Below are 11,918 nucleotides of genomic sequence, written 5' to 3' on the forward strand. Positions count from 1 at the left end.
TAGATCCGCCTCGCCCGCGCCTCCTCCCGGTAGTTCCGGCCGCTCCGCCGCGCTGTACCGAGCCGCCACCGCCACCGACGGGCACAAGGCCGGCGCTTACTCCTTGCCTCCCCCGCGCCTCCTCCTCTTGGTAGCGGCGCGCTCGAGCGGCGCCCATGTCGTCGTCGAGCCTAATGTCAACATGGCGCAGCCAAGATGCTCGCCGGTTTGCTCGCAAGGTATGCGCCTCCATGAGCCGCCATCATTTTATCGATTTTTTTTGCTACTAGCTAGTTGTAGTGAAGTCATTTCATATGTATATTTGTAGAGTTCATCATACAATTGATCGGATGACGAGTACGACCTAGAGGAAGAAAGAGAACATATCTATACTATTAGCATACCATGCCATCAAGAAGCCAAAAACAGGTGATCGGTGTTCGGTAGACAGAAGTTCTGGATAGAAAGGATTGAAGGGCACGAGAAGTTGATGCGGTCGTATTTCAATGAGAATCCGATATTTCCCGAAAGCTATTTCCGGCGGCGTTTTCGGATGAGCATCGACTTGTTCAAGCACATCGCAACGGAGGTGACCAAGTTTGATCGATTCTTTGAGCAACGGAGAAATGCCGCCGGAGAACTTGGTCATAGCACATATCATAAGGTGACCGCCGCCTTGCGTATGTTGGCATATGGTATACCGGCGGATCTAGTTGATGACCATTTGTCCATGGGAGAGAGCACTTCTATCTTGTGCGTGAAGCGCTTTGCCGTGGCAATTGTGAATGTTTTCGGATCCACATACTTGAGAGCCCCCAATACTCAAGACACATCAAGACTTTTGGAGTTCAACGCTGACCGGGAATTTCCAGGTATGCTTGGTGATACGTCTCAAACGTATCTATAATTTCTTATGTTCCATGCTAGTTATATGACAATACTCACATGTTTTATATACACTTTACATCATTTTGATGCATTTTCCGGCACTAACCTATTAACAAGATGCAGAAGTGCTAGTTCCTGTTTTCTGCTGTTTTTGGTTTCAGAAATCCTACACAGGAAATATTCTCGGAATTGGACAAAACAAAAGCCCACGGTCTTATTTTGCACGGAGCCTTCCAGAACACCGAAGAGGAGACGGAGAGGGGCCAAGGTGGCCCCACACCCTAGGGCGGCGCGGCCAGGAAGGGGGGCGCGTCGGCCTATGGGGTGGGACCCTCGGGACTCCACCGACATCGCCCCTTCGCCTATATATACTCTCCGTCGCGAAACCCTAAAACACAAAGTCATATTCCACGAAGAGTTCTGTAGCCGCCGCCATCGCGAAGACAAGTTTCGGGGGACAGAATCTCTGTTCCGGCACGCCGCCGGGACGGGGAATTGTCCCCGGAGTCATCTCCATCGACACCACCGCCATCTTCATCGCCGTTGCTGTCTCCCATGATGAGGAGGGAGTAGTTCTCCCCCGAGGCCCGAGGGCTCTACCGGTAGCTATGTGGTTCATCTCTCTCTCCCATGGTGTGATCTTTATGTGATCATGAGCTTTGTATCACTATTAATCTATGTGCTACTCTAGTGATATTATTAAAGTAGTCTATTCCTCCTCCATGATGTAAAGTTGACAGTGTGTGCATCATGTAGTACTTGGCGTAGGTTATGATTGTAATCTCTTGTACATTATGAAGTTAATTATTACTATGATAGTATTGATGTGATCTATTCCCCCTTTCATAGCTATTGGTGACTGTGTGTATGCTATGTTAGTACTCGGTCTAAATTGCAACGGTCTATTATGCACTCTAGAGGTTACTTTAATATGAACTCCGGAAGTTGTGGAGCTTGTTTACTCCGGCTTGAGGTGTGCTTTTGTAGCCCTACACAATGAATGGTGTTTGTTATCCAACAAGAGAGTGTTTAAGAGTAGCATTTATTTATTCAGGATGTGATCATTGTTGAGAGTGTCCACTAGTGAAAGTATGATCCCTATGCCTTGTTTCTAAGCATTGAAACACCGTTTTCAACAAGTTCTCCAACATGTTTGCTTGCTGCCATTTTTATTTCAGATTGCAATTACTACCTACAATCATCTATATTACTTGTATTTCACTATCTCTTTGCCGAACTAGTGCACCTATACATCTGACAAGTGTATTAGGTGTGTTGGGGACACAAGAGACTTCTTGTATCTTAATTGCAGGGTTGCTTGAGAGGGATATCTTTGACCTCTACCTCCCCGAGTTCGATAAACCTTGGGTGATTCACTTAAGGGAAACTTGCTCGCTGTTCTACAAACATCCGCTCTTGGAGGCCCAACACTCGTCTACGGGAATAGAAGCGTGCGTAGACATCAAGCTATTTTCTGGCGCCGTTGCCGGGGAGGTAAGGTAAAAGGTATTCACATCCTCCGACTACTAAGCTATTTCCTAGCACTGTTGCCGGTGTGTGAGTGCTCGAAGCTATCTCCTTTAGATCCTGAAGTTATATCTTTTTGTTTCTTGTTTTTATTTCACTAGTTAGGCTTAATGGAAAACAACAAAAAAAATAGAGATCTTTATGAACTTTATATTGAATTAGGACATGATGTGTTTGAAGAGAGAATTAAAAAACCCATGGAACTTTGCTTGCAAAATAGTTGTAGCAATGTTATTAGCATGAACTCTTTGAATACTATTATTGCTAATGCTATGGAAGAATTTAAGCTTGGGGAAGCTGGTTGTGATATTTTTAGTCCCCCAAGTTTTGAGGAGAAAATTTTCTTTGATGATACTTTGCCTCCCAATTATGATGATTATAATGATAGTGGTATTTTGCTGCCACCTACTATGGAGGATAAAGTTTATTATGATTATACCATGCCTGCAATTTATGATAATTACAATGATGGTTGTGATAGTTTTACTCCCACTATTACTAATAAAATTGATTATGCTTATGTGGAGAGTAATGATACTTTTATGCATGTGAATAAGAATGCTTTATGATAGTTATATTGTTGAGTTTGTTCATGATGCTACTGAAAGTTATTATGAGAGAGGGAAACATGGTTATATGCATCTTAATAATATTAAGTTTCCCCTCTTTATGTTGAGAATCTTGAAGTTGCGCTTTTGTTGCCTTCCTATGCTTGTTGCATTATGCTTACATGACTTGTTTATTTACAAGATTCCTTTTCATAGGAAGTGGGTTAGACTTAAAAGTGTTTCTTGTTTGCTTTTGATGCTCTCTTTTGCTTCAACTCTTATTTCTTGCGCAAGCATCATTAAAATTACTGAGCCCATCTTAATGGCTATAAAGAAAGCACTTCTTGGGAGATAACCCATGTTTTTATTTTTGCTACTGTTTTGTTGTGTCTTGGAAGTGTTACTACTGTAGCAACCTCTCCTTATCATGTTTATTTCGTTGTTGTGCCAAGAATTGCCTCTAATGGTAAGAAAGTGGTATTTGAGAGATTTGCAATCTTGTTTACTGTTTCTGGTTCGTCACGAGAAAAATCACCAAAAATTACCAGAACGTAAGTTTGAGCTGCCAATTTACGAGAATCTTACCCAGGTATTTATCTAACTTTAATTAGTTCAGAGTTTTTTGAGTTACGCAGCGTAACTATTTTTCAAAAATCAATTTTTACAAACTGTTCTGTTTTGACAGATTCTTGCACTATTTTGCATTTGCATCTTTTTGCCCACCTTTTTGAGTTCTCTTGATCAAAGAACCTTATTGAAGTTGTGCTACAGTAGCTAATGCTTATTAAAATGTTTTTCATATGTCATACTGAACTTTGTAAATTTGATTAATATTATCATTGCACTAACGCTGCTAATGAGATTTGTGATTAGTTTTGTATGAAGGAAGTTTTCAAGTGTAGGAAAGAAGTATGATGAGATGAGATGAAGAATGGACAAAAGCTCAAGCTTGGGGATACCCATGTCACCCCAAGATATATTCAAGAAGTACAAGCGTCAAAGCTTGGGGATGCCCAAGGCATCCCCTTCTTCATCAATAAAAATATCAGGTATGTTTCTGTTCACTATATTTTTATTGCTTCATATACTATTGTTGCTGTCAAAAACCCACCGGCGAGTAGCGACGGGCAACACCGTAGAGCCGGGAGGCTCCCAGGACTGCGGTGGACCCTGGTCCCTCGGGCGACGGCCCGCAATGCCTTCTGGCACACGTCCTGGTGTTTGCGAGGGCGTGCCACCCGACCTATACCTGGTCGGGAAGGTGATGGATTGCTTCGACTAGCTTCTCGCATGGCAAACACGTAAACATTAAATACGAGCCCCGATCGGCTCTTAAGTTGTTCTGTGGATCGGCTCAAAGAGCCGATTGCCCCATGGTCCACGTTAGATTTATAATGACATGGGGATCATGTTTTATCAATATCAAGCTAAACTAATCTACGATAGTCTAGGGTTTTCACCGTATAATCGGAACATCCTATGCGTAGTTGAGCCTAGCAAATACGTAAGATGATGGAAACCAGCCCTAAAGAGGCCTAAAAACCAACGTGAAGTTGATCCCCGGAACAATCCCTCTAGAGCTTAATAAACCACGCCTTACGCACTACCGGATCGTTCAACCCGTTTATAAGGCCTAACCATACGGATATCAAACCAATCCTTGAAGAACAAGGAGCAACTATAACGGATTAGATCTTGTTATCACCAGATTTTGGCTAATCAGGAGGTGGGCCGCGATCAAGATGGGCTTGAAGAAATATATATAGAAGGAATACGTGGATCGGCCTTTTATACCAAGTTGGGCTTAATTGCCCGTGTATCTGTAACATATTAGATCGCATCTTAGTTTAGAGATAGAATCTTACTCGTGCACGGTTTAGTGCACGCCCACATTAGAAAGTCCGCTCGGACTATAAATATGTATCTAGGGTTTATGGAATAAACAACAACCAACGTTCAACCACAAACAAATCTCGGCGCATCGCCAACTCCTTCGTCTCGAGGGTTTCTACCGGTAGCGTCATGCTGCCTAGATCGCATCTTGCGATCTAGGCAGCACAAGCCTGCCTACGTTGTTCATGCGTTGCTCGTACCGAAGCCTTTTTGATGGCGAGCAACGTAGTTATCTTAGACATGTTAGGGTTAGCATTGTTCTTCATGCCGCATGCTTTCGTAGTGCAACCCTTGCATGTCTAGCCGCCCTTACGCCTATCTTAGGCGTAGGGGCGGCACCCCGCTTGATCATAGTTTAGTAGATCTGATCCGTTACGATTGCTCCTTGTTTCTACAAGGATTAGTTTAATATCTGCAATAGTTAGGCCTTACAAAGGGGGGAGGATCCAGCGGCACGTAGGGTGTCGTTCGTTGGCCCTAAGCAGGATGTTCCGAGGATCAACCTCGTGTTGGTTTTTAGGCCTTGTTTAGGATCGGCTTACGATCACCGTGCGTGGCCGCGAGGCCCAACTCTGGAGTAGGACGATCCGATTATGCGGTGAAAACCCCACATCGTCGTAGATCTCATTAGCTTTACCTTGATCAAGCAGGACCACCATATATTCGGACACCTCGTCTCGAATCATGGGTGGATCGGCTCTTTGAGCCGATTCACAGGATAACCCGAGAGCCGATCGAGGCTCGTATTTAACGTTTACGTGTGTGCCCCGCAGGAAACTAAGCGAGGCATCATCCACACCTTCCCGGCCAGGTATAGGTCAGGTGGCACGCCCTTGTGATAAACATCGGTGCGTGCGACCGAGGAGGCTTTGCGGGCCGTCGCTCGGAGGGACTAGGGCCAGCCGCAGCCCTAGTTGTTCCCGGCTCTACGGTGTTGCCCGTCTCTACCCGCCGCTGGGTTTCTGACGTCAACACATTCTGGCACGCCCGGTGGGACGACCTTCGACATCGACAATATCGCCATCTACATCCGAGATGGCGGAAAGCACTCCGGTCAAGTACGAGGACCCGCCTCGATGACCTCAAGAAGAAGCATGACGAAATCAAGGCGGTCCTCGAAGCCGAGCTCATCGGCTCCTTCCACCGAACCCGCTCCCATGGCGTCGGGTGGAAGGGTTTCACACCCGAAGGCGCACTCGATGGAGTGGGCCCGTCCGCCCCGTCGAAGAACGCACCAGGTCGCCGAAGTACGAGGATCTGCCCGAGGAGCTCAAAAGGAAACATGACGAGATCAAGGCAACCCTCAAAGCCGAACTCATCGGCTCCTCTGAGAAGACCCGGCCGCACGATATCAAGCTCGCTAGAGACTCAAGTCCGTCGCATGGCGTCAACATGGTGGATCTCAGCCACTCCATAGGCCAGCCGAAGTCCTCCTTTGGTGTCAACATGGCAGGGCTTGCGAGCCGCCATGGCAAAGGTGAAGCAGAAAGCAGCCACTCTCGTGGCAACGATGAAGAGGAAGCCGATCCACGCGACCGGCCCCGAGATGATGACAGGCGGTACCTGGCAGGGGAGGGAATGAGAAGCGTGCGGTATCAACGTCCACGCTCCGAGCGCCTCCTCAACAAATATGAACACCAGCACGACCGACGTCGGCACTACGACGTAGATGATGAAAGGAATTGTCGGTCTGATGCAGAGGTCAGGAGGTACCGTCAATATGATAGGAGCGACGACGGATACAATCGTCGCGCTGAAGGAAGGTCAAGGGGGCAGGATAACATGGATAGGCACTCGGAGCTGTCCGTTCTTCAAACATTGCTCGGGACTCAGGAATGAGCCGATTGCCGACAATCGAGAACTGCCCAGAATGCAAGCAAAGGAAGAAGGATGCCGCTAACATGTCCGTGTTCAAGCGCCTAGGGCCTCTCCCGCCTCGGAACAAGCACGCTGAGTCCGCTCGGGTGGAAGATCTCGAGGAACCAGAAGATGATGAAGAAGATAAATATCATCGGCCCAGGTGGTGCCCTGATGGGCTCAGCCGTTCCCAAAAGCGAAGGGTTCAGCGTCTGCGTGGGTTGGAAGAAGCTGAAAGATTGTACCTGCACACGCTAAGGAAGGCACGGTCCGATCCGGCCGCCAAAATTCGGCGAACCCCGGACGAAGAAGGTCGGCCACAAAGAAAAGAGTGGCGCCCTAGCAGAGGAAAGCCGATGATGATACATCGGCTGGCACAAACATGGTCTTCATTCTTCCATCGGAGTTTAGCGCTCCAAGGTTATATGAAGCACTCGTGGCACAATTAGATCTGCGGCCCACGGCCGGTCATCTTTGAGAAGCCAAAGGAAAGGAGTTACGAGCATCCGAAGGCCCCGTACGTGCGAGGTTACATCAATGGGCAGCCCGTTAACAAGATGTTGGTGGACACCGGAGCGGCAGATCAACATTATGCCATACTCCATGCTACGTCGGTTGGGACGCTCCAGCTCGGATCTGATCAAGACCAACGTAACATTGAGCGATTTCAACGGCCAAGCATCTGACGCGCAAGGTGTTCTGAATGTGGATCTGACCGTAGGAAGAAAAACTGTCCCTACGACGTTCTTTATCGTCGACAGCAAGAGTACCTACGCCGTCCTACTAGGGAGGGATTGGATCCACGCCAACTGTTGCATTCCATCCACGATGCACCAATGCCTGATACAGTGGGATGGAGATGAAGTTGAAGTCGTCCGTGCAGATGATTCAGTCGAGGTTTCAACGGCCGGCATGGACATTTGGGAGACATCAGGCCAAGAGCCGCTCTCAGGTATCAATTTGAACGACTGTGAGTGCATCGACGTGACAAAGAACGGGGTTAGGCTGGTTTTATCCACCGGCCTTACCGTGTAACAAAAGCAAATGTCGATGGATAAACGTGGCGAGACCGATCCTTGTGATCGGCCCCAAAAGATTTGTGAAGGGACATCACAAAACCTTCACCAAGAAAGCAATGGGAGGCCGATTCTAGCGATCGGCCAAAATTATCCTCAACATCCAGTCTGCCTGGGTTCGACACATGATCCAACAGAGCCGATACCATCAATTCTCTTGACAGAATCGGCTCGGGGGGCACATAGAAAGATAAAACACGAGGAAAAGCAGTCTCATCCTTTAATGATGGGTATTTGAGTATGGGGGCCGACACACAAATCGGCCGAAAATTCAAAAATTTCGAGCATAGCCGATGTGCGGCCATCGACTCAAGGGAACCCAATGGAGCAGTTCTAGAGTTATGTGCGGCCATCGACTCAAGGGAACCTGGAGCAGTTATAGAGTTACGTGAAGAAGCTCTAATAAATAAGCTCTTCAAGGGAGCTGTTGGTGGCTCTAATCCTCTCTTCAAGGACCCCTAACTCCCATTGGCAAGTCTTCAAGTTCAGCGGTGCTGGCAGGGATGTCACTTTTGGCGACCAGAGCTACCTTTGTTTCAGTGGAAGCCGCTGATGATTGTCTGCAAGACAGAGGATTACGGCCCTGGCCAACAACAAGAGCAACGTGAACATACAGATCAGAGCAGCCCGTGGTCACCATGTCTTGATAAAGGTAACGACTTCATCAACATTCTCGCCAGGAGCGGCGTCGACCGCCGTAAATGAGGGGTCGACCCGAGTAGCAAGACACGAGGGGGTTGTGATTTTCTCCTAAGCCTGTTTAAGTGCATCGGCTCTATGGGTGGTAACCCTACTGCTACATTGATAGAACTGCAGAGGCTCGGGGGGCAGGCTGCCCTGAAATATCAATGATCTGGAAAGCCGATTTGTTAGAATCGGCTGATGCAGCACCACAATTGGGAAGCCGATGATGGCCTACTAGGTTGGTCCACCTTTATCCTCGCCTGACTGAGGCTCGGGGGGCAGCTCGCCCTCAAGGTCTTATTCCGCGGAGCAGACTTTCGTCGAAATCGGCTCCCTATTCATCAAAGCTCATTTGAAAGATGATGAATTATTGCAGAAGGGAACTGCCGGAGCGGAGGAGAGGAATGTGGGAGGGGAGCCACGATCGTTGGTAGGTCCTGGACCGGTGTTGTGGCTGCAAAGAGATGAAATAGTGGTGGGCAAACAAGTGCTCGTTCCGCAAGAGTGTTAGCTTCAGCAGTCGAGTTGATCCAGCGACAGTCCTAGGGATCTCCTGGAGGCAAAGCAGATCTGGGGTTTGCATGGTTGTGGCTTGGCCCTGTTCAGTTGGAAGTTTGGAAGCACGGATGGATTTACCTCGAAAGTTATCACGAGAAACCGATGCGCTGCCATCGGCTCATTGAGCGTGGACCAGATTGATAATCGGCAGAGTCAGGGGGAATCGGCTAAATCGGCGTGAAGGAAATCGGCAAAATCAAAAAGGGGAAATTCTCCATTGATAAACACGATTTCTTACATGAAGAGCTGATTGCTCTCAAAAGGAAGCACTAAGGGGATACATTGCCCCACCTACTACTGCTGGCCCTATGCTACGACCCTGTCTAGGGGCCGTTGCTGCCCTCGTCGTCACTGTCATCGCCACTGTAGGCGCTGCTCCCGGCCGGTTCGTCGTCGCTGCTCCAGCGGCCGCCGGCAGGACCTTCGTTGTCCTCATCTTCCTCGTCGTCGTCATCGTCGCTGTCGAAGTCACTCAGATTTCCCGGCCAAGGGCAATGGCGCTTGGCCGGCGGCTCGTCGGGGAGGCTGTCGTCGTCGTCCTCCTCCTCTTCCTCCTCCTTCACCTCCTCGGAGGAGGTGAAGTCGTCCCAGGAGAAGCGATCGTCATCGCTCTCCTCCTCCGATTCCCCATCGGCGAGGAAACGGAGGTCACTCTCCCCATCCGTCGAGGATTTGTCATCCTCCGACCAGAGGGAGAAGTCATGGCTTGACTCCTCCCCGGCCTCAATGGCGCGGCGGATGTTGGCCGCATGGACCTCCGCCGGGTTCGGTTCCGGCGTCGGCTCGCGAGACGAAGAGGACTGGGTGGAAAGATCCGACGAGGCGGAGGAGGAAGAAGACATGGTGGCAGAGGAGGGTTTTTTGGAGGTGCTGATGCGCAGAGGATGAGGAGGAGAACTGTTCGATGCGGTTAAATAAAAGGGATGGGGATTTAATTTTCGAGCAGTTTTCGAGGACATGGTGCCAAAACTGTCAAATCGTGCAGAGAAGTTGGGAAGGCAAGTCGTCATGATGAAGCGTACTGCGACAGTTCTGCTCTGCCACGACATGACCCTTCGGAGGAAAAATAGAGTGGTTTTGAAATTATCATTACCAAAACCAGGGGGGCATGTGTTATCACCAGATTTTGGCTAATCAGGAGGTGGGCCGCGATCAAGATGGGCTTGAAGAAATATATATAGAAGGAATACGTGGATCGGCCTTTTATACCAAGTTGGGCTTAATTGCCCGTGTATCTGTAACATATTAGATCGCATCTTAGTTTAGAGATAGAATCTTACTCGTGCACGGTTTAGTGCACGCCCACATTAGAAAGTCCGCCGGACTATAAATATGTATCTAGGGTTTATGGAATAAACAACAACCAACGTTCAACCACAAACAAATCTCGGCGCATCGCCAACTCCTTCGTCTCGAGGGTTTCTACCGGTAAGCGTCATGCTGCCTAGATCGCATCTTGCGATCTAGGCAAGCACAAGCTCTGCCTACGTTGTTCATGCGTTGCTCGTACCGAAGCCTTTTTGATGGCGAGCAACGTAGTTATCTTAGACATGTTAGGGTTAGCATTGTTCTTCATGCTGCATGCTTTCGTAGTGCAACCCTTGCATGTCTAGCCGCCCTTACGCCTATCTTAGGCGTAGGGGCGGCACCCCGCTTGATCATAGTTTAGTAGATCTGATCCGTTACGATTGCTCCTTGTTTCTACAAGGATTAGTTTAATATCTGCAATAGTTAGGCCTTACAAAGGGGGGAGGATCCAGCGGCACGTAGGGTGTCGTTCGTTGGCCCTAAGCAGGATGTTCCGAGGATCAACCTCGTGTTGGTTTTTAGGCCTTGTTTAGGATCGGCTTACGATCACCGTGCGTGGCCGCGAGGCCCAACCTCGGAGTAGGACGATCCGATTATGCGGTGAAAACCCCACATCGTCGTAGATCTCATTAGCTTTACCTTGATCAAGCAGGACCACCATATATTCGGACACCTCGTCTCGAATCATGGGTGGATCGGCTCTTTGAGCCGATTCACAGGATAACCTCGAGAGCCGATCGAGGCTCGTATTTAACGTTTACGTGTGTGCCCCGCAGGAAACTAAGCGAGGCATCATCCACACCTTCCCGGCCAGTATAGGTCAGGTGGCACGCCCTTGTGATAAACATCGGTGCGTGCGACCAGGAGGCTTTGCGGGCCGTCGCTCAGAGGGACTAGGGCCAGCCGCAGCCCTAGTTGTTCCCGGCTCTACGGTGTTGCCCGTCTCTACCCGCCAGTGGGTTTCTGACGTCAACAGATCTACTAAATAAAGAACAAGCAAGATGCCGCCCTTACACCTAAAATAGGTGTAAGGGCAGCTAGATATCGAGGGGCAGCGTAGCTAAACAAGTACATCGTGAAAGCATCGACGTCAGCCCCAAAACACCTAAGATAAGGGTGTTGCTCCCCATCAAAAAGGCTTCAAAGACGAGCAACACCAATAACGAATAAATTGATACTGCCTAGATCGCAAGATGCGATCTAGGCAGCATGTTGCTTACCCGGGAGAAACCCTCGAAACAAGGGGTGGCGATGCGCCTAGATTGATTTGTTGTGAACGTGATCGTCCTCCTTTCTCAAAAACCCTAGATACATATTTATGGTCCGTAGACTTTCTAACTTGGGAATAAACCCAACCGTGTACGAGCTAAACTCTATCTCTTAATTCTAACCGACACGTAACCTACTATAATTTACAGATACACGTGCAGTCTAGCCCAAACTTCTTATACAAGGCCGGTTCATGAATATTTTCCATGCATATCCTCTAAGCCCATTAATCACGGCCCATCTCCAGACTTGGTTAAATCCCGGTGATAACACATGCCCCCCTGGTTTTGACAATGATAATTTCAAAACCACTCCGTTTTTTCTTCGTAGG

Source organism: Lolium rigidum, chromosome 3 (genome assembly GCF_022539505.1).
Source record: "Lolium rigidum isolate FL_2022 chromosome 3, APGP_CSIRO_Lrig_0.1, whole genome shotgun sequence".
NCBI lineage: Eukaryota > Viridiplantae > Streptophyta > Magnoliopsida > Poales > Poaceae > Lolium > Lolium rigidum.